General features: G+C 42.0%; 1 protein-coding gene across 1 annotated transcript in view; it reads right to left on the bottom strand.

Moving 5' to 3' along the window:
* Positions 1–24,931, bottom strand: part of ABL2 (ABL proto-oncogene 2, non-receptor tyrosine kinase) — a 78,951-nt gene that overhangs the window by 23,496 nt on the left and 30,524 nt on the right. The gene's annotated exons all lie outside the window — the stretch shown is intronic.

The raw sequence follows: 24,931 nt of genomic DNA on the forward strand, positions 1-24,931 counted from the left end.
AAAAAATGGGTCAGACCCAGGAGAGATTGCCTACAAGGACTGCTTGTCCCCCCCCCCCACCCTCACCTTCAGGGCTGAGGGCTTGAACTCTCTCACCTACCAACTAAAATCAAACATAACAAAACAGTGCCCCCCCCCCCAATTCCCAACTCTTGTAGATGATCCAGAAGGCAACTGAGAAATCCAGCAGGACCAGAATGATTGCAGTCCCTCATCCTAGATCTACCACAGGTCATCAATAAGAGTGACCAATGTAGTTTTCGTTCAACCTCCAGTTAAAAATTACAGGCATTGTCTGTAGTAAGAAGCAAAAAGATTACAATAATCTCAAACAACTCAATGATTAATCTCTTTTAAGAAACAGTTCTCTTACAAATACATATAATGGAAAAAAGAATGTTCAAAAGTGTTAATAGTTCTCTTCCAAAACACACACATAACTGAAATAAGTGTTTCAACCAATATATTACTTTCAACAATGCTCACATTACCAATAAAAGGGATGGCAAATTGCCCACCTGACAGTTCTTACAGTAGTAAGTCAAACCTAATACACTGTTAATCCTCTCAAGAACCTTGAGAGAGAAACATACATTTATACGCATCGATAGAATAAGAGCCATGTAAAATATTGTTTCTCAAGATACCTTTCAAATCAAGAAAAGTAGGAATAGACACCTCCTCAGAAAAGGAGCAGAGTTGCTCATCACACTCTCTGTCAAATCTACTTGACTGAAGTCCTGTCCCCACAATCATGCTGCTTCTTACAGAAAGCCAATCCAACTGCCAAGTCCAGATCAAAAACTCCCCCTGCAATATAGCATGCTGTGTCCACTACTGAAAAGAACAGGAAAGGCAAGACAGTTGGTGTGGGAGGGGAAGCAATGAGCAAAGCATTCTTTTCAGCAACTGGAAGCAGGAGACATGGAACTTTTCCAACTGCTAGGAGGCAGGGAACAAACAGTATGCTCAAACATTTCTGGAACTGACAGGGTTTAACAATGAAATTAATCTGCAGTTTGGAATTAGGACTGCTCAACAGAAATGAAATTTTTTCCTTAGCTGACTTGAGTTAACATATATTGACACACAATTTTTTCCAATATGTAAAAAACTGTACCAGGATGTTGGTGTGAACTCTTCATGAACTACTAATTTCTGCCTTTAGCAAGGGACAAATGTCCAACACCAGCTGTTAAATTTGCCTGGCTTTCAACTTGGTATACAGATTTGCATTTGGACAACATAGCAAGCCTGGCTTATGGTTAGCCACAAATGCTTCTGGAGGATTCTCACTACAAGTGGCAGGACTGTAACTTTTATCTATTATTTTAGGTTGTACATGCAAATTCATTAACATTACTGTTATCAGTGTCTATACATTTTAGGGAAGGTTATTGAGAGGGTTGTTGGTGCTCAGCTACAGAGGGTCCTGGATGAAGCAGATTATCTGGACCCTTTTCAGTCTGGGTTCAGGCTGGGGTATAGGACTGTGATAGCATTGGTCACAGGAGCAGATGACCTCTGGAGAGCTCAAGACAGGGCTGGTGCAACCATGCTGGCCTTCCTGAATCTCTCAGCGGCTTTCAGTACCATCAACCATGGTATCCTTCTGAGCTAGCTTTGGGGGCTAGGAATGGGAGGCATTGTTCTGTGGTGGTTCTCCTTTCTCCATGGCCAGTTTCAGTCATCGGGTGGGTGGGCAGGAAGGTCGAGCCCTCAGGGCTCAGAGCTTTCTCCTCTCTTCTTTAGCATCTACATGAAACCACTGGGTGAGATCATTCGCTGGCTTGGGATATGCTATTAACACTATACTATACTGATGATATTCAGTTATACATCTCAATCCCTGGCTGGGCAGGTGATGCTGCTGGGGTGCTCACCAAGTGATTGGACGCTGTGAGGGTCCAGATGGGGAGGAACTAACTTTGACTCAGCCCTGACAAGATGGAGTAACTCTGGGGTTTTGGCCCCCCAGGGTCTGGCAATATGCCGTCTCTGACTCTGGATGGGGTGGTCCTCCCATGGACGGAGATGGTGCACAATCTGGGGGTCCTTCTGGACTCACGGCTCCTGGTCAATGAGCAGGTGGCAGCTTAGTGGGGGTCTTTGCACAGATTTATCTTGCAGGCCAACTGTGTCCTTTTCTGGACTGGGAGGCCTTGTTCACAATCACTCATTCCTTGGTCACTTCCCATTTAGATTACTGCAATGTGCCCTACAAGGGGCTCCCCTCGAAAACCACCCAGATGTTACTGCATGTGCAGTATTGGATGCCCCTAGGTTGACCCATATTGCATGCCTACTGCATGAGCTGCACTGCTCCGTTTTCTTCCAGGTGCAATTCAAGGTGCTGGTTATCACCTTTAAAGCCCTACATGGTGGGGGACCAGGTTATCTGCAGGACTGCCTCTCCCTGAGGGTAATTGCCCATCCCACCAAAGTGGATAGGATAGGATAGGCATGCTCCAAGTCCCTTCCCTTAAACATTGCCATGTTGCAGGTCTTCAGGAGCATGCTTTTTCTGTTGCAGCCCCTGCTCTATGGAACACCCTCCCCCTTGAGATCTGACAGGCCCCCACCCTTTTAATATTCCAAGGAGCACTTAAGACCTGGCTCTTTCCCCAAGCATTGCGATAGGGTCAGGTCAGAGCAGGATGAGAATATTGTGGGTTGCATCAGGCAGGTGTGGTTGTGGCATCAGGTTTTTCTATTCTTGGTTTTGTTGTTTCTTTTGCTTTTATTAGCATATACATTGTTTTACTCTTCGGCTGTAAGCCACCCAAAGCTTGTCCATAGTAAACCATGGAAGTAAAAAGCAAAACATGAGTAGGCCGGAGTTCATTTATGGTTTCAACAGTAGTTCTGGCATTCCATTCTGTTTCAACTTAACTACGGATCAGATGTTTACAGGGTTTTGTTTTGGGCTTTTTTGCCCATGTATACAGGCTTAAAGGACTACTTTTGAGAAAGGCACAACAAAAAGCCCTAATAGAATTATTACAGCATCTGCACATTCCTCATTCTGTTAGTCTTTCTTTGTACAATTGTGGATTGCAATTTGCTTACTTGTTAATCATACTAATACTTACAGTTTTATAAATCTGTATATATCATTGGCTAGTATCTTATTCCGATGCTTTAGACTGATACAAAAATACTGTACTATACAGTATAGTTATATTTCTAGCAATATTCAGCAGATGGTGAAGTCTGTCCCAGCAGAATTGAAATGCTGTAGTCCATTTCTACAAAATACCACTGCCACCAGAACTCCAACATTAGCCACCATCTTGCTTCTTTGTTTCCAAGCTCATTTTTACTTTTCTCTTTGATTTCAAAAATTATTTAAGTAAAGTTTCCTCTTTACAGCATAACTTCTGCTGATTTCATGGACACAACCATGTACAGGTAGTCCTCGCTTAATGACCACAATTGAGACCGTAATTTTGGTTGCTAAGTGAAGCAGTCATTAAGCGAATTCGACCCGATTTTACAACCTTTTTGCGGTGGTCATTAAGCACAGTTGTTAAGCAGACCACATTGTTGTTAAGTGAATCACATGGTTCCCCATTGATTTTGCTTGCAAGAAGCCAGCCGGGAAGGTCGAAAATGGCGATCATGTGACCACAGAATGCTGCAACCGTCATAAATGCGAACCAGTTGCCAAGTGCCCAAATCGTGATCATGTGACTACAGGGACACTGCGACAGTCACAACTGTGAGCACCAGTTGTAAGGTGGATTTTTCAGCACTGTCATAAGTCTGAACCATCACTAAATGAATGGTCATTAAGTGAGGACTACCTGTAGGTCTTTTTTTACTACAATAGAAAAATGATGTGCCATTGACTTTTTCCAGACTATTTGTTTTTGATTATCAGTCCACAGCCCTGGATTCCTTAAAGTCACCCATCCAAGTACTATTGCTTAGACTTTCAAGGAGAGACAAGGTTGCCCAAGGATTGCCCCTGTTGAGGTGAAGCAATTAGTATTTAATAGAGGAATCCTAATATCAAGAATATATTCAGTTTCCTATATTACACCTAGGCAACTCCTAAACAGGAATAAAAGTCAAACATATTTTTGAACCAATGCACACAAAAACATTGGGGGGTTGCACTCTACAGAACTTCAGCAAAGGATCGTTACCTTGCCGTGGTGCTGGAGCTTGAGCACCTCAATGATGCCATGAGCTAAACCGTGAAGGGCCATCCAAGACGGGAAGGTCATGACAGAGCGGTCAGACTAAATGCGATCCCTGGGGAAGGTAATGGCAACCCACCCCAGGATTCTTGCCGTGAAAACTCAATGGATCAGTACAACCAGAGATATGTCGGTATACCATCGGAAGATGAGACCCCCAGGTTGGAAGATGGTCAAAATGCTACTGGGGAGGAACAGAGGATGAGTTCAACTAGCCCCAGACGTGATGATGCAGCTAGCTCAAAGCTGAAAGGACGGCTAGCAGCCAACGGTGCTGGTGGTGAATGGCAAATCCGATGTTCTAAGGATCAACACACCATTGGAACCTGGAATGTAAGATCTATGAGCCAGGGCAAATTGGATGTGGTTATTGGTGAGATGTCAAGATTAAAGATAGACATTCTGGGCATCAGTGAACTGAAATGGACTGGAATGGGCCACTTCACATCAAATGACCACCAGATCTACTACTGTGGACAAGAGGACCACAGAGGAAATGGAGTAGCCTTCATAATTAATAGTAAAGTGGCTAAAGCAGTGCTTGGATACAATCCAAAAAACGACAGAATGATCTCAATTCGAATTCAGGGCAAGCCATCTAACATCACAGTGATCCAAATATACGCCCCAACCACAGATGCTGAAGAAGCTGAAGTAGAGCAGTTCTATGAGGATCTGCAGCACCTACTGGACAACACGCCTAAAAGAGATGTTATTTTCATCACGGGAGACTGGAATGCTAAGGTGGGCAGTCAAATGACACCTGGAATTACAGGTAAGCATGGCCTGGGTGAACAAAACGAAGAAGGACATAGGCTGATAGAATTTTGCCAAGACAACTCACTCTGCATCACAAACACTCTCTTCCAGCAACCTAAGAGATGGCTTTATACATGGACTTCACCAGATGGACAACACTGAAATCAGATTGACTACACCCTTTGCAGCCAAAGGTGGCGGACATCTATACAGTCAGTAAAAACAAGACCTGGAGCTGACTGTAGTTCAGATCACGAACTTCTTCTTGCACAATTTAGGATCAGACTAAAGAGATTAGGGAAGACCCACAGATCAGCTAGATATCAGCTCACTAATATTCCTAAGGAATATGCAGTGGAGGTGAAGAATAGATTTCAGGGACTGGACTTAGTAGATAGGGTCCCAGAAGAACTATGGACAGAAGTTGGCAACATGGTTCAGGAGGCGGCAACAAAATACATCCCAAAGAAAGAGAAAACCAAGAAGGCAAAATGGCTGTCTGCTGAGACACTAGAAGTAGCCCAAGAAAGAAGGAAAGCAAAAGGCAACAGTGATAGGGGGAGATATGCCCAATTAAATGCAAAATTCCAGAGGTTAGCCAGAAGAGATAAGGAATTATTTTTAAACAAGCAATGCGCGGAAGTGGAAGAAGACGATAGAATAGGAAGGACAAGAGACCTCTTCCAGAAAATTAGAAACATCGGAGGTAAATTCCAGGCAAAAATGGGTGTGATCAAAAACAAAGATGGCAAGGACCTAACAGAAGAAGAAGAGATCAAGAAAAGGTGGCAAGAATATACAGAAGACCTGTATAGGAAGGATAACAATATCGGGGATAGCTTTGACGGTGTGGTCAGTGAGCTAGAGCCAGACATCCTGAAGAGTGAGGTTGAGTGGGCCTTAAGAAGCATTGCTAATAACAAGGCAGCAGGAGACGACGGCATCCCAGCTGAACTGTTCAAAATCTTGCGAGATGATGCTGTCAAGGTAATGCATGCTATATGCCAGCAAATTTGGAAAACACAGGAATGGCCATCAGATTGGAAAAAATCAACTTATATCCCCATACCAAAAAAGGGAAACACTAAAGAATGTTCAAACTATCAAACAGTGGCACTCATTTCACATGCCAGTAAGGTAATGCTCAAGATCCTGCAAGGCAGACTTCAGCAATTCATGGAGCGAGAATTGCCAGATGTACAAGCTGGGTTTAGAAAAGGCAGAGGAACTAGGGACCAAATTTCCAATATCCGCTGGATAATGGAAAAAGCCAGGGAGTTTCAGAAAAACATCTATTTCTGTTTTATTGACTATTCTAAAGCCTTTGACTGTGTGGACCATAACAAATTGTGGCAAGTCCTTAGCGATATGGGGATACCAAGTCATCTTGTATGCCTCCTGAGGAATCTGTATAACGACCAAGTAGCAAGGGTAAGAACAGACCACGGAACAACGGACTGGTTTAAGATTGGGAAAGGAGTGCGGCAGGGCTGTATACTCTCACCCTACCTATTCAACTTGTATGCAGAACACATCATGCGACATGCTGGGCTTGAGGAATCCAAGGCTGGAGTTAAAATCGCTGGAAGAAACATTAACAATCTCAGATATGCAGATGATACCACTCCGATGGCTGAAAGCGAAGAGGAACTGAGGAGCCTTATGATGAAGGTGAAAGAAGAAAGTGCAAATGCTGGCTTGCAGCTGAACCTCAAAAAAACCAAGATTATGGCAACCAGCTTGATTGATCACTGGCAAATAGAGGGAGAAAATGTAGAAGCAATGAAAGACTTTGTATTTCTGGGTGCAAAGATTACTGCAGATGCTGACTGCAGTCAGGAAATCAGAAGACATTTAATCCTTGGGAGAAGAGCAATGACAAATCTCGATAAAATAGTTAAGAGCAGAGACATCACACTGACAACAAAGGCCCGCATAGTTAAAGCAATGGTGTTCCCGTAGTAACATATGGCTGCGAGAGCTGGACCATAAGGAAGGCTGAGAGAAGGAAGATAGATGCTTTTGAACTGTGGTGTTGGAGGAAAATTCTGAGAGTGCCTTGGACTGCAAGACGATCAAACCAGTCCATACTCCTGGAAATAAAGCCAGACTGCTCACTCGAGGGAATGATATTAAAGGGAAAACTGAAATACTTTGGCCACATAATGAGAAGACAGGACACCCTGGAGAAGATGCTGATGCTAGGGAGAGTGGAGAGCAAAAGGAAGAGGGGCCGACGAAGGGCAAGGTGGATGGATGATATTCTAGAGGTGACGGACTCGTCCCTGGGGGAGTTGGGGGTGTTGACGACCGACAGGAAGCTCTGGCGTGGGCTGGTCCATGAAGTCACGAAGAGTCGGAAGCGACTAAACGAATAAACAACAAACTCTTCAGAAATCACCTACAGCTAAATGATACAATTCTCAATGACTGCACTGAATAAAGGCAATGGATTTGGAGCTGGTTGCTTAAGCTTAATAGATCAGGATACAGTGTCTGTCTACAGATGAATAGAAGCACATTATACTTAGCTGCTACTTACAGTGTTTCACATATTCTCCCACCTTACTAACTCAGTAAAAGTAAGGGTCTGTAGCCATAACCATGAAGCTAGCAGCTCCCAGCTGAACATGGTAATAACATCACAGATTTCAAAGGAAATAAATGTAAAACCTAATCTACTCTATGTAATGTAGGTTGATGTTCATGAACTAATTAGTAAATCAGAACAGAGGTGTGGCAGTAATATATACAATGAAGTCACATGGATTCAGAAAATTTTTCATAACTAGACATACAAGATATTTGCACTTTTACAACAATTTCAAGAGAAATATGTCTACCCTTTCTCCATGAGCTATGGAAATTGGGGAAATTTCCATAGCTCATGGAAATTCTCATGCATTTTGATTATTCTAAGCAAGAAGTATGATAATATGACTATATTCATATGAGGCACACAGATACTACCCTTGTGAATACTTTGTAAAATGAAAAATCACAGTCACAGCTTCTTTTACTTATAGTAGGTGAAGGGACAGTACATTCTCTTTTAAATAACGTCTTATTTTATTGGCTCTTCAGAATGTTGCATCTGACTGAGCCACCCTTATGCCAACATTAATTAATATGCAATTTATTATTAAATATAATTGCAATCCATCTTTTCCTGAGGATAAAAATAGTGGCACCAAAAACTGGGTTTTATTTTTTTCTAGGACCACTTAAGAAGGAGCCCCTGAAAAACACTTCATAAAGAGTACACTCAATGTTTTTGCTGAGCTGAATATTATTATAAATAATCAATTTGTGGATAAAAGGCCTGAATGTCTAACACTGCTAATTGTCACAGTTAAACAATTACACCTAGGCATCTTCTGTGCATGAAACTGAATAAAGAAATATAATTGTCCTGTTAGGCCTTAATTATATGTATTATGTATGAATCCTGTATTTTTAAACAGAGTTCAGACACATTTGATATTTCTGCTTCAAAAAAGCATCACAAACCAAGCAGTTCTATACTACATTCATGTCTGCAGAAACAACATTGGTTATTTGCCACCAAATTATTATATTAAAGTCACAGCAGATGGCAGCACCTAGCCAGCTTCACAAATAATCCCCCCAAAATTAAGAAGGATCAGACCTTGTTATTACTGAAATCAGGATTTCAATAATGGTATCAAGATAGAAATCTAGAATTTAACCAGAAAAGCCTATTTCTGTTAGATTATATAAGTATCAGACTAAGCAACTACAAGTTCAATGCCAGAATTTCAGCAAAGATACTGTCAAAAAAGGTACACTGTAGCCATTCTGTTGATGTAATTCTGTGCCTCACAATATTTAATCAAAGATGGATGAACTAGCATTTAAGTTATGCTCTTTCATCCCCCTGGTTTTCTCACTAAATTATATGACTAAAAATATGAACATTTTTTATATTATGGAAGAACACAATTTAGCTATTAACTTGCTTCTTTGCTTCTAGAAAATTATGGACACTTATTAATTTGATGCACATATATGGCTGTGGATATTTGGACCCCATGGACTTGGACATTATCCATATTTAGCCCTGGGAGAGATGGTATCGTCCCACTTGGGGCTGGTGAGCAATTTGGATTCTTCATGGACTCTCCACTCCTGGTTAAGGACCAGGTAGCAGTTGTGGCCAAGAAGGCCTTCACACAGATCTACCTTGTGCACGAACTGTGCCCCTTCCTAGACAGGAGGCTCTGCACAGGCATTCATGTTTTGGTTACCCTGCATGTGGACTACTGAAGCATATTCAACATAGGGCTGCCTTTGGAAAAACTCCTGGAAGCTGCAGCTGATCCAAAATGCAGTTATGGACATGCCTCAATATATCCATGTAACACCTCTGCTTCAGGAGCTGCACTGTTTGCCAGCAGGCTTCCAGGTGCAATTCAAGATGCTGGTTATTACCTTTAAAGCCATTTCTGGCACAGGGCCCAACCATTTGAGGGTCTGCCTATCTCCTTTAGGGTATGCCCATCCTGTTTGATCTGACTGTTGGCATACTCCAGGTCCAGTCAATAAAACAATGTCATCTGATGAGATTCATGAAGCATGCCTTCTCTGTCTGTTCCTACCCTCTGGAACAGCATTCCCCCTGAGATTCTATGGCTTCCACCATGACATTTAAAAATGCCTGTAAAACCTGGTTTTTCTTCCAGATCCTAGGCTAACCAATCATGGGATCCTCAATAGTATTCTTGTCCTGTGAGGTATGCTAAGTTTTTTGTGTTGCTTAACTTTTGATAATTGTTGTTTTTATTTCGTTTTAACAGGATATAGCACCTAGTATTGTTTTGAAATGGGTGGCCTTACACATTTAATCAATAAACAAACACTTGTTCAGTGCAGTCTTAAATACAAATTTATATAAAAGTTATCTTGCTAATATTCTTGTCTGTGTACAAATATCTGTCCTTCCAAGCCATTATAATTAGCCAGTGGTATAGGACATATGAGTTATGTGGGTCAATACATAGTTAGATTCTACAAAGGCCAATTTGATTCCAATATAATACAGTTTAATCTTCATAATAATCTATTAATATACATGCCAAGAAATACATAAGCTGCAAAATGTGAACAGTGACTTAAAATAGCCTGGATTTAAAATTAATTCACTCTGATTCCCAGTATCTGTTAAATATTGCATACCTGGCTTTACTCCAGGACAAAGGGCACAAACTTATCCAGCAAATTACAACACAGCAAGTTAAAACATTAAATATTCTGTCCTCTGCAAGTCAGATGAAAGAAAATATCCACATTCATCCCAATTCAGGGCACATTTCATTGATCATTATTTTACGAGCCTTCCTCCCACACAAAATGAAAGCTAACCTGACTGCTATTACATCACTCCATCCTTTAGTGTGAGTGGAATGCCATAAAAGACTTATTAGCCCACTATCAGCTGTTTGTCTTGGGAGGCCCCACTAACATTTGCCTCTACCACACCTGTCTTTGCAAGTTGCCACTTAAGATTCAGTTGTCTAAATACTCCAAGAAGAATAAGAAAACCACAGGGGAAACCCAATACTAATACAGAGCAAAGACATAGCTCATTTAGTTGCTATATACTCCCAACGATTAAGAAATCAATTACATCATACTGCTGATGGCTTCTCATAAAAATAAAATCTCTATGAAAGCAACATCTGACAACAGAGTAAGCAGCATACTAGAGATATGGTTCTAATAGAAGGCAATTAAAGGCCATTACCCATACCTTTACTAAAAGTTGTATCCTACTACTTTTCCTACCCTGCAATGACTAGAAATATAACCTAGAATCATAAATAACAGTGGGAGAACACAAAAAACAGTAAATACCAATGTGATAAATATTTTGCTACTTTTTAAATTTCCTATACTTCTGCACCCCCCTCCAAGCCTAGCTGTGCTTCCTCACTGCAGCGGTGGGATGAGTAAAGAACGCTGGAGTACATGCCAAGAGTATATAATCCTAGTAGAGTCACTCAAGGTGTGAAGGTTATCCCAACTGCCCAGCTAAAGCAAGCAGCCACCTATATTAGCTGGCAGCAATATATGAAGATGCTTGAGGTGTAAGAACACTTTAATGGCAAAAGCATAAGTTCATACTGTGCAGGAGAAGGCAATGGTAAACCACTCCTGTATTTTATTAAGAAAACCACATGGATAGACAATATAAAATGATGGATGATATAATGCCAGATAATGGGCCCTTCAGGTTGGATGGTACTCAACATGCTACTGAAGAAAAGCTGAGAATCTTCCGGAGCTAATGGTGTTCGGTGTTTATGACGCGGCTAGATTAAAGCCTTCAGGACATGTTGCTGATGTTGCCATAAAGGAAAAGAACATCTGAAGGTGCATTTACAAAATTATAGTAGGAACAAAGAACATAAGAAGCATGAACAGCGGAAAACTCAACAAGGTGAAATATGAAATGAATCAACTACACACTGATGTCTTAGGCATTAGTGAATTGAAATGGATTGGATTTGGACACTATCATTCAAAGGAATCACACTACTTAATACTCAGAACATGAAAACAAACAAGGAATGGCACTACTTCATAGTTAGGAAAGGTATAATGAGAAAAAGTATTTAGCTACAATGCAATCAATGACCAAACAGTATCAATCAGACTTCATGGAAAACCTCTTAATATGATGATTATCCAAGTTTATGCTCCAACCACTGATAAGAAGAAGAGATTGATGAGTTTTACAATCAAGTTCAATTTGAAATCAACAGAACATGCAAGCAAGATGGTACAGATCACAAATTGCTCATGTGCAAGTTTCACATTAAGCTAGTGGAAGAAGAAAGTCAACCAGTTTCCATGATATGATTTTGAGCATATACCCACCATCTTAAAGGAGAACATCAGGAATCACTTTGAAATCCTGAACCTCATTGATTGGGAACCAGAGGAAATGTGGAATGAATGAATGAATGAATTTATTTGATTGATTGATTGATTTCTATAGCCGCCCATCTCAACAAGTGACTCTGGGCTTAAAGAAGCTGTTAAGGATGAATGTGAAAAGAAACTCCCCAAAATCAAGAAACAGAATAAAGTAAATTGGATGTCAGAACAAGCTACGGAAAGAGAAGAGAAACCAAAGCCAAGAAAGACAAAGATCTCAGCAAGGAATTTAAAGTATTTCAGACAAATATTAGAAGAGACCTCAGCAAAGGATCGTTACCTTGTCATGGTGCTGGAGCTTGAGCACCTCAATGATGCCATGAGCTAAACCGTGAAGGGCCACCCAAGACGGGAAGGTCATGACAGAGAGGTCAGACTAAATGCGATCCCTGGGGAAGGTAATGGCAACCCACCTCAGTATTCTTGCCGTGAAAACTAAATGGATCAGTACAACCAGAGATATGTCGGTATACCATCGGAAGATGAGACCCCCAGGTCGGAAGATGGTCAAAATGCTACTGGGGAGGAACAGAGGATGAGCTCAACTAGCCCCAGACGTGATGACGCAGCTAGCTCAAAGCCGAAAGGACGGCTAGCGGCCGACGGTGCTGGTGGTGAACGGCGAATCCGATGTTCTAAGGATCAACACACCATTGGAACCTGGAATGTAAGATCTATGAGCCAGGGCAAATTGGATGTGGTTATTGGTGAGATGTCAAGATTAAAGATAGACATTCTGGGCGTCAGTGAACTGAAATGGACTGGAATGGGCCACTTCACATCAAATGACCACCAGATCTACTACTGCGGACAAGAGGACCACAGAAGAAATGGAGTAGCCTTCATAATTAATAGTAAAGTGGCTAAAGCAGTGCTTGGATACAACCCAAAAAATGACAGAATGATCTCAATTCGAATTCAGGGCAAGCCATCTAACATCACAGTGATCCAAATATACGCCCCAACCACAGATGCTGAAGAAGCTGAAATAGAGCAGTTCTATGAGGATCTGCAGCACCTACTGGACAACACGCCTAAAAGAGATGTTATTTTCATCACAGGAGACTGGAATGCTAAGGTGGGCAGTCAAATGACACCTCGAATTACAGGTAAGTATGGCCTGGGAGAACAAAACGAAGCAGGACACAGGCTGATAGAATTTTGCCAAGACAATTCACTCTGCATAACAAACACTCTCTTCCAACAACCTAAGAGATGGCTTTATACATGGACTTCACCAGATGGACAACACCGAAATCAGATTGATTACATCCTTTGCAGCCAAAGGTGGCGGACATCTGTACAGTCGGTAAAAACAAGGCCTGGAGCTGACTGTAGTTCAGATCACGAACTTCTTCTTGCACAATTTAAGATCAGACTAAAGAGATTAGGGAAGACCCACAGATCAGCTAGATATGAGCTCACTAATATTCCTAAGGAATATGCAGTGGAGGTGAAGAATAGATTTAAGGGACTGGACTTAGTAGATAGGGTCCCGGAAGAACTCTGGACAGAAGTTGGCAGCATTGTTCAGGAGGCGGCAACAAAATACATCCCAAAGAAAGAGAAAACCAAGAAGGCAAAATGGCTGTCTGCTGAGACACTAGAAGTAGCCCAAGAAAGAAGGAAAGCAAAAGGCAACAGTGATAGGGGGAGATATGCCCAATTAAATGCAAAATTCCAGAGGTTAGCCAGAAGAGATAAGGAATTATTTTTAAACAAGCAATGCGCGGAAGTGGAAGAAGACGATAGAATAGGAAGGACAAGAGACCTCTTCCAGAAAATTAGAAACATTGGAGGTAAATTCCAGGCAAAAATGGGTATGATCAAAAACAAAGATGGCAAGGACCTAACAGAAGAAGAAGAGATCAAGAAAAGGTGGCAAGAATATACAGAAAACCTGTATAGGAAGGATAACAATATCGGGGATAGCTTTGACAGTGTGGTCGGTGAGCTAGAGCCAGACATCCTGAAGAGTGAGGTTGAGTGGGCCTTAAGAAGCATTGCTAATAACAAGGCAACAGGAGACGACGGCATCCCAGCTGAACTGTTCAAAATCTTGCAAGATGATGCTGTCAAGGTAATGCATGCTATATGCCAGCAAATTTGGAAAACACAAGAATGGCCATCAGACTGGAAAAAATCAACTTATATCCCCATACCAAAAAAGGGAAACACTAAAGAATGTTCAAACTATCAAACAGTGGCACTCATTTCACATGCCAGTAAGGTAATGCTCAAGATCCTGCAAGGTAGACTTCAGCAGTTCATGGAGCGAGAATTGCCAGACGTACAAGCTGGGTTTAGAAAAGGCAGAGGAACTAGAGACCAAATTGCCAATATCCGCTGGATAATGGAAAAAGCCAGGGAGTTTCAGAAAAACATCTATTTCTGTTTTATTGACTATTCTAAAGCCTTTGACTGTGTGGACCATAACAAATTGTGGCAAGTTCTTAGTGGTATGGGGATACCAAGTCATCTTGTATGCCTCCTGAAGAATCTGTATAACGACCAAGTAGCAACAGTAAGAACAGACCACGGAACAACAGACTGGTTTAAGATTGGGAAAGGAGTACGGCAGGGCTGTATACTCGCACCCTACCTATTCAACTTGTATGCAGAACACATCATGCGACAAGCTGGCCTTGAGGAATCCAAGGCTGGAGTTAAAATCTCTGGAAGAAACATTAACAATCTCAGATATGCAGATGATACCACTTTGATGGCTGAAAGTGAAGAGGAACTGAGGAGCCTTATGATGAAGGTGAAAGAAGAAAGTGCAAAAACTGGTTTGCAGCTAAACCTCAAAAAAACCAAGATTATGGCAACCAGCTTGATTGATAACTGGCAAATAGAGGGAGAAAATGTAGAAGCAGGAAAGACTTTGTATTCCTAGGTGCAAAGATTACTGCAGATGCTGACTGTAGTCAGGAAATCAGAAGACGCTTAATCCTTGGGAGAAGAGCAATGACAAATCTCGATAAAATAGTTAAGAGCAGAGACATCACACTGACAACAAAGGCCCGCATAGTTAAAGCAATGGTGTTCCCTGTAGTAACATATGGCTGCGAGAGCTGGACCATAAGGAAGGCTGAGCGAAGGAAGATCGATGCTTTTGAACTGTGGTGTTGGAGGAAAATTCTGAGAGTGCCTTGGACTGCAAGAAGATCCAACCAGTCCATCCTCCAGGAAATAAAGCCAGACTGCTCACTTGAGGGAATGATATTAAAGGCAAAACTGAAATACTTTGGCCACATAATGAGAAGACAGGACACCCTGGAGAAGATGCTGATGCTAGGGAGAGTGGAAGGCAAAAGGAAGAGGGGCCGACCAAGGGCAAGATGGATGGATGATATTCTAGAGGTGACGGACTCGTCCCTGGGGGAGCTGGGGGTGTTGACGACCGACAGGAAGCTCTGGTGTGGGCTGGTCCATGAAGTCACGAAGAGTCGGAAGCGACTAAACGAATAAACAACAACAACTGTTTATTGAAGAGACAAGAAACAGTATTACAACAACAACTGAAAGCCACTGAAGAATAAAACAGACAAGGAAAAGCAAAGAAAAGTCTTCCAAAAATCTCTGAATTCAGAAGAAGGTTGCAACCTCAAATTGCTATGCTAAAGGACACCAATGGACCGATAGTAACTGATTCAAAGAAGATCACAGAAAGAAGGAAGGAGAAATTCTGCAACAGCTATGTCAATATCCAACATACCATAGAAGATATTCTGTACTTTTTACAAGAACCTCTAGTACTAGAAGATGAAGTTAGACCAGCATGCTGGTCATTACCGAGTAGGAAGGCTACAGGAATTGATGGAATATCTACAGAAATATGGCAAGCAACAGAAGAAGAATCAGTAAAGGTTCTAGCCACGCCACGCTAGGAAATCTAGAGAACAGCACAGTGGCCAAAAGATTGGAATATATCAATCTACACAGCAATACCAAAGAAAGGAAACAGAACAGAGTGTGCAAACTATTGCATAATATTCTTAATTTCACATGCTAAAACATAATGCTTAGGATCATCCAGATTAGAGCCCTACATGGAAAGGGAAATGCCAGATGTTCAAGCTGACTTTAGAAAAGGCCAAGGAACATGAGACGTTATTGTGGATGCATACTGGATAACTGAGAAAGCCAAAGAATACCAAAACTAAGTCAGTATGTACATAATTGATTATAGAAAGGCTTTGATTGTGTTGACCATGCAAAGCTGTGGAATGTCCTCAGAAAAATGAGAATCCCATTACATCTCACTGTCTTCAGGAGAAACCTATACACAGGACAGAAGACACAATCTGGATGGATCATGGCAAAACTGACTGGCTTTAGATCAATAAAGAAGACAAGACTGTATACTATCCTTACTTATTCTACCTATATGCAGAATACATATTGAGGGAAACTGGATTGTAAGAAGATGAGCATGGTTTTAGAATTGCAGGAAGAAACATCAATAACCTGTGCTGTGCTGATGGCAGTACTCTGACAGCTGAAAAGCAAATGATCTGCAAATTCTAGTAATGAAAATCAAGGAACACAGTGAAAAAATGTGACTAAGATTAAATACAAAGACGACCAAACTCATAATTCATGACAAGAGGTACAGCAACCAGGCTTAGAATGGACAATGAAGAGATACTGGTGGATAATTTCTGCCTTTTAGGATCAACTTTCAACAGTAAAGAAAGCAGCAGCAGTCAAGAAATGTGCTGCAGACAGATGTTCACATGCCATGATGTTGTGTTTATACCTACAAAGATCAGAATCATGCAGACATTTCCCTGTTGACACTCTCTGGAAATGAAAGTTGGACTTGGAAGAAGCTGGACAGAAAGAGTACTGGTGTTGGGAGAAGACTCCTAAGAATACAATAGATAGCCAAGAAAACAAATAAATGGCCCTTTGAACAAATCAACCTAGAGTTCTCACTTGAAGCACAGATGATTGGAGTTAATTTATCATACTTGAGACACATTGTGTGAAGACCTAGCTCTCTGGAGAAATCTATAATGCCACGAAATGAGGAAAGGAAGAGAAGAGGATGACCAGCAACAAGGTGGAGAGACCTAATTATAGCAGTGATGGATGCACTGGAAGACCTGAAAGACCAGGTTGGGGACAGATCTTCCTGGAGAAAATCTATATGTATGGTTGCTAAGAGTCATGATCGACTTGATGGCATGTAATCAAAAAATCAAAACTTCTGCAGTGACAGATTGAACTACAATTAATTTATTTGTTTTTTTCCTGCCTCCACAATATATAAACAGGAAGGGTCAAAGACTTGGAGAGGGCAAAAGAGCCCCCATTCACTTATAGCTTCCAATTTGGCAGGCTGGAGCTAGAGCTACTGCCTGGATCTAAGAATCTCACAATTCAGGGAGTCTACAGACAGAAGAAGCATACTAGACAAGATAGCCAATTGATATAAACAAGCCAAGGAAATAGAGAATCGTCCCCCACCCCCATTGCTAAGGCAGGGACGATGTGGGCAGATGGGAAAGTTAGTAATTTAAAGTAAAGTTAGTAATTTTAATAGAAAATTAATTGCTTGCTTATTGTAAAGTGGCTGTTGTGTTACAGTAGCTGAGATATAGTTCTATGCCAGAAGAAAAAGAAAGGAATACTAAAATGCCGTGATTAGCAGGGGTCTCCTACCTCTTTTAGCCAGCAAGAATATCTGAATTTCTGAAAACACACTGCAGGCATTTTGCCACAGTGGCTATGGCAAAGCAGAAAATAATCATTTACCAGATGGTAAATTGGTCAGAATGCTATCTACCACCCCTACTCCAATCTTCCAAAATACTGTCTTTCACCATAACTTGCCTTTTTTTCCTTGCCAAATGAATAATGGGCAATTTTCCAAATATTTGCACCTGCCCAATATTTTTTTTAAGAATTCCTTTAGGACTCTTATAAAGCCCAGAATCATTCTTAAAATGAACATAATACTGAAGGCTAGTGCTTTGCTTTGTAGCATGCCAATTTATCTCCTTTTCTAATTTCAACAAAATTTGAAAAGTTGGCGGGGGGGTGGAAGCTGGTGTATCCTACAGAGACTACATATTAGGTCTATATCTCTGATTTCAAAAGTGTCTCCATGCTGTTGAAATGTCCCCTTAAATATTTATTTAGCGTAACAGACAAGTAAAAGAATTGTACAAATTAAGACATGTGTCACAGTAACTGAATGCTGGAAGACAGATTCTTTAAGCAATTAGAATTTCAGTCTCTTGGGGTTTAAATTTCCCCAAATACCAAACAATCGCAAAGTACTCATGAAATCTAAATAAAACAGAAGGTAATTTTGATAATTGATGTAAATAGATAAGGAATGCTACCACAATCATATTAAAATTAGTTCAGTGAGGTCTCAGCAAAAACAAGCAGGCAAACCAAATTCCATATATCTGCAACAAAAAAAAAAAGAATGAAATAACATTTTGGCATTCTAAAATGTCTAAATTTTAAATAAATTTAAATAAAATGTACAAACGCTTTCTCCAAAATGAAAACCTATCCAAGCAGAACACTGTTTGGTAAAAGAGTTTGGTTTACAATATACCAAAAGCCTCTTCTGTTGAACACAGTTGAGAGGTAGTTTTGAAGAAGTAGTCTCTTACAACTCAAAGATCCTACAACAGAAGAGTAGCATAGCACCTACAATATTTGTCTTTCTATAGTTAGTATCTCTGCCTGTATACAACACAGAATATCTCACTCAGTTCCTAATTACTCAGAGTACTACATATATTGTGCACATTTAGGAAAGCTTCTATGAATTGATATTCTGTGCATCATTTAAGATCTGTAGCATGCCCTAGTGGAAAAACAGAAGTAATTATTTCCCCAGGTGTTGTTATACTTTGCAATTAGACCATTATTGTTTATATAGGTCTTTCGTTTGTATAGATTAACATGCAGGTTTCTGCAACATTAAACCTAAGTATGAGTGAAAGTTAGAGCAACTAGTAAGGTAGAGGAAGTAAGAAGAATATCTGATTTCTTATCTGATGAGTCATATAATTCAAACTAAATCCAACATTAAGCAAGCACACATCTACTGGCACAGAAATGAAATTTCTCATCCCCTCTCCAAGCCATGCATCCCAACCATTCTGAGATCTGGGAGTTACAAAAAGCTGGAATATATTAATAATTTATTCAAATGGTAGAATGATACTAGCCAAGAGAACGATGCTGCCACATGTAAACTTTACTGTAATTTTTTAAACAGAGTAAACTTCAGTTCAAGGAAACTCAACACAAACAGAAAAGTGCTTTTACACATGGCAGAAAAAATCCAATTTTATTTATGCCAATTCCTCACAGGACTGAGGATCAAAGCTATTGTATAAAACAATCAGTGCACTGTGGAGTACCTACTACATTCTTGCAAGTTGACTTGAGTTGCCTTCAAAGCTTTTTCTCCAATCTTGGGATAGTAAAAATAGTACCATGCTAGATCACACCTAAAAGAAGGAGAACCAGTTTGTCTTCTTTCTTCAAAAAACCTGACACTTAATGCAACCCACAAGACTGTTATTTCTCCATGAACTTTAATAGTAAATTAGACAATTCTGCATTAAATTTACTCTTAATTCCAATTTCAGTTTGCCTTTCCAGGATGATCAGATGCAAAGAAAGATAAGGTTCCTATATCTATATCTGGGGTTGGCAATGCAAATAGGATCATTATAAACAGAAATCTGTAACAACAACATTAACTTTAACTTTGAAAAAAGTGGGAAATAAATAAGATGTTATATGTCCTATTGATCCTTTATAATTTCTATACAGGGAAGAAAATATAGTAGACCAAGGACTTAAACTTATAGTTTAACTATGTTATGTAAGAGTCCTATAAATGTAAATGAATCTGTGAATGGTTACATTAAAATAAAAAAATGAAGATGTGAGTAGCCTGCTTTCAGACACATCTCTTTCATGCATCCATGACCTATAAGCCTTATAGATATAACAGCTAAGATGTACACAAAACATCTATTGAGAAAAATAGAGGAGTGGGCAATTGAGAAGAATATTTTATTGGAAGAACAGGCTGGGTTCAGGTCTGGGTACTAAACAATAGACAACTGCTTTGTACTACACCATCTTATTACCAAATATACAACAGAAGGTAGCATCTGTTTACAACTTTCATCTTAGTGCGGCATTTGACTCCATGTTGTTGTTTATTCGTTTAGTCGCTTCCGACTCTTCGTGACTTCATGGACCAGCCCACGCCAGAGCTTCCTGTCAGTCGTCAACACCCCCAGCTCCCCCAGGGACGAGTCCGTCACCTCTAGAATATCATCCATCCATCTTGCCCTTGGTCGGCCCCTCTTCCTTTTGCCTTCCACTCTCCCTAGCATCAGCATCTTCTCCAGGGTGTCCTGTCTTCTCATTATGTGGCCAAAGTATTTCAGTTTTGCCTTTAATATCATTCCCTCAAGTGAGCAGTCTGGCTTTATTTCCTGGAGGATGGACTGGTTTGATCTTCTTGCAGTCCAAGGCACTCTCAGAATTTTCCTCCAACACCACAGTTCAAAAGCATCGATCTTCCTTCGCTCAGCCTTCCTTATGGTCCAGCTCTCACAGCCATATGTTACTACAGGGAACACCATTGCTTTAACTATGCGGGCCTTTGTTGTCAGTGTGATGTCTCTGCTCCTAACTATTTTATCGAGATTTGTCATTGCTCTTCTCCCAAGGATTAAGCGTCTTCTGATTTCCTGACTGCAGTCAGCATCTGCAGTAATCTTTGCACCTAGGAATACAAAGTCTTTCACTGCTTCTACATTTTCTCCCCCTATTTGCCAGTTATCAATCAAGCTGGTTGCCATAATCTTGGTTTTTTTGAGGTTTAGCTGCAAGCCAGCTTTTGCACTTTCTTCTTTCACCTTCATCATAAGGCTCCTCAGTTCCTCTTCACTTTCAGCCATCAAAGTGGTATCATCTGCATATCTGAGATTGTTAATGTTTCTTCCAGAGATTTTAACTCCAGCCTTGGATTCCTCAAGACCAGCTTGTCGCATGATGTGTTCTGCATACAAGTTGAATAGGTAGGGTGAGAGTATACAGCCCTGCCGTACTCCTTTCCCAATCTTAAACCAGTCCGTTGTTCCATGGTCTGTTCTTACTGTTGCTACTTGGTCGTTATACAGATTCTTCAGGAGGCAGACAAGATGACTTGGTATCCCCATACCGCTAAGAACTTGCCACAATTTGTTATGGTCCACACAGTCAAAGGCTTTAGAATAGTCAATAAAACAGAAATAGATGTTTTTCTGAAACTCCCTGGCTTTTTCCATTATCCAGCGGATATTGGCAATTTGGTCTCTAGTTCCTCTGCCTTTTCTAAACCCAGCTTGTACATCTGGCAATTCTCGCTCCATGAACTGCTGAAGTCTACCTTGCAGGATCTTGAGCATTACCTTACTGGCATGTGAAATGAGTGCCACTGTTCGATAGTTTGAACATTCTTTAGTGTTTCCCTTTTTTGGTATGGGGATATAAGTTGATTTTTTCCAGTCTGATGGCCATTCTTGTGTTTTCCAAATTTGCTGGCATATAGCATGCATTACCTTGACAGCATCATCTTGCAAGATTTTGAACAGTTCAGCTGGGATGCCGTCGTCTCCTGCTGCCTTGTTATTAGCAATGCTTCTTAAGGCCCACTCAACCTCACTCTTCAGGATGTCTGGCTCTAGCTCACTGACCACACCATCAAAGCTATCCCCGATATTGTTATCCTTCCTATACAGGTCTTCTGTATATTCTTGCCACCTTTTCTTGATCTCTTCTTCTTCTGTTAGGTCCTTGCCATCTTTGTTTTTGATCATACCCATTTTTGCCTGGAATTTACCTCCAATGTTTCTAATTTTCTGGAAGAGGTCTCTTGTCCTTCCTATTCTATTGTCTTCTTCCACTTCCACGCATTGCTTGTTTAAAAATAATTCCTTATCTCTTCTGGCTAACCTCTGGAATTTTGCATTTAATTGGGCATATCTCCCCCTATCGCTGTTGCCTTTTGCTTTCCTTCTTTCTTGGGCTACTTCTAGTGTCTCAGCAGACAGCCATTTTGCCTTCTTGGTTTTCTCTTTCTTTGGGATGTATTTTGTTGCCGCCTCCTGAACAATGCTGCCAACTTCTGTCCAGAGTTCTTCCGGGACCCTATCTACTAAGTCCAGTCCCTGAAATCTATTCTTCACCTCTGCTGCATATTCCTGAGGAATATTCGTGAGCTCATATCTAGCTGATCTGTGGGTCTTCCCTAATCTCTTTAGTCTGATCCTAAATTGTGCAAGAAGAAGTTCATGGTCTGAACTACAGTCAGCTCCAGGCCTAGTTTTTACCGACTGTACAGATGTCCGCCACCTTTGGCTGCAAAGGATGTAATCAATCTGATTTCGGTGTTGTCCATCTGGTGAAGTCCATGTGTAAAGCCGTCTCTTAGGTTGTTGGAAGAGAGTGTTTGTTATGCAGAGTGAATTGTCTTGGCAAAATTCTATCAGCCTATGTCCTGCTTCGTTTTGTTCTCCCAGGCCATACTTACCTGTAATTCGAGGTGTCATTTGACTGCCCACCTTAGCATTCCAGTCTCCTGTGATGAAAATAACATCTCTTTTAGGCGTGTTGTCCAGTAGGTGCTGCAGATCCTCATAGAACTGCTCTACTTCAGCTTCTTCAGCATTTGTGGTTGGGGCGTATATTTGGATCACTGTGATGTTAGATGGCTTGCCCTGAATTCGAATTGAGATCATTCTGTCGTTTTTTGGGTTGTATCCAAGCACTGCTTTAGCCACTTTACTATTAATTATGAAGGCTACTCCATTTCTTCTGTGGTCCTCTTGTCCACAGTAGTAGATCTGGTGGTCATTTGATGTGACGTGGCCCATTCCAGTCCATTTCAGTTCACTGACGCCCAGAATGTCTATCTTTAATCTTGACATCTCACCAATAACTACATCCAATTTGCCCTGGCTCATAGATCTTACATTCCAGGTTCCAATGGTGTGTTGATCCTTAGAACATCGGATTCGCCGTTCACCACCAGCACCGTCGGCCGCTAACCGTCCTTTCGGCTTTGAGCTAGCTGCGTCATCACGACTGGGGCTAGTTGAGCTCATCCTCTGTTCCTCCCCAGTAGCATTTTGACCATCTTCCGACCTGGGGGTCTCATCTTCCGATGGTATACCGACATATCTCTGGTTGTACTGATCCATTTAGTTTTCATGGCAAGAATACTGGGGTGGGTTGCCATTACCTTCCCCAGGGATCGCATTTAGTCTGACCTCTCTGTCATGACCTTCCCGTCTTGGGTGGCCCTTCACGGTTTAGCTCATGGCATCATTGAGGTGCTCAAGCTCCAGCACCACGACAAGGTAACGATCCTTTGACTCCATGTAATGGTTGCCTATTCTGACATACTCAGCATCACAAGTGGGTTCTTAATGAAAACTGATTTATTGAAAGAATAGTGTGCAAATACAAAGAAAGCTGAGAATGAGCAAAAGCGCGTCAAATACAAACTAAAAACCCTCGCCTCAAACCCGGTTCCGCCCTCGCTCCCGCTTAGCAACCACCCCCTCCCAGGTGTTAGCAACGGTTGCCCACATCGGCCTGAGAAAGTAACCTTGAAGACATTCCATAACCCAAACATACATTCCACAGTTACAGTAAAGAGATTACAGCCTGGCACGGCTGGAAATCCCCACTCTGCAAACACGTATCAGGAAAGTGACATGCGAAACGTTACGATGTATTCAGAACATTGGAACGATGAACATGACATACCGCCCCCTTTAAAAAATGTGAAATTTAGGAGCAGGCTTAGCAGGATAGGCAGAATGGAAACGGGTAACTAGAAGAGGGGAGTGAACATCACAGGCAGCAACCCACTCAGGATGAGGGAAATGTTTCCACCGGACCAGGTATTGCAAAGTAGAACGAAGGCGTCGAGAATCCAGAATCTCCTGGACTTCGAAGTGTTGCTGTGTCATGAGTGCCGTTGAGCTAAAGTAATCAGCGCAATGGCACTCATGACAATGACAAGGAAATAGGTGAAGGGGTACAAGTTAAGTAGCCATCAACCCACAACGACTAACGGCTAACAAACAATAGATAAACGGATCACGGAGCCACCCAAGCCATCAGCGGCAATACAACGGGGATCGCCCAGCTGAAAGCAATCAGCAGAAGAATGAAAACCTGAGGATGGGCGATCCTGGAAACCCTCAACCAATGGCAGGGCAACGCATGGGACAAAGGGGGGTGACGTGACCGAGAGCGAGGGGGCGCTGACCGGCGCGGGGTATTTAAACCCCACACCGGCGCGCTCCTGTCACTCTCAGCTTTTTTCTAACACCGTTGTACCTATCCTGAAATAAACCAGAGCCTGCTTTGCAAACCAGTGTCTGAACGTTATTCAGAGGTAGGCAGCGCATGACATAAAGCTGAGAGTCATAAACTCAGCCTCGCCGAGCCCCACCGGACGACAACGAGCCGCGGGAGGAGTAGACGGCGAGAAGACCAGCAAGATGAGGCCGGAACGGCGCGGGCAAGGAGGGCGAGCCGCGCGGCAAGAGACAGAGGAGGACCGACCGAGGCCAGAGGCACCGCGGACTCCCGTAGCCATGGACGCCCACCCCACCCGACCCGAGCCTCAGCTCCAACCTCAAGGGGAGATGGCGACGGAGGCAACCCGACCGCGGGAGGGAGCAGCACGACTTCCGAAACCAGCGGAGGACCCCGCGCCCCACATCGCACCCCAGCAACGGGCGTGGAGCGACAGCCCCACGGTGCTCGACACGGAGGAGGACGACGGAGACACCCAGCAGACGGAGGAGGAAGCGGACCCGCGGCGGAGGGACGATGAACCCCCCAACCCCGAGGACGCGCCAACGGAACCGGCCCCAGCGGCGGCGCGGGCTGTGGACGAGGAGGCACGAGCTGAACTCGCGGCCATGCGGGCTCAGCTGACGGAACTC

The sequence above is a fragment of the Candoia aspera genome, chromosome 3, assembly GCF_035149785.1.
Source record: "Candoia aspera isolate rCanAsp1 chromosome 3, rCanAsp1.hap2, whole genome shotgun sequence".
NCBI lineage: Eukaryota > Metazoa > Chordata > Lepidosauria > Squamata > Boidae > Candoia > Candoia aspera.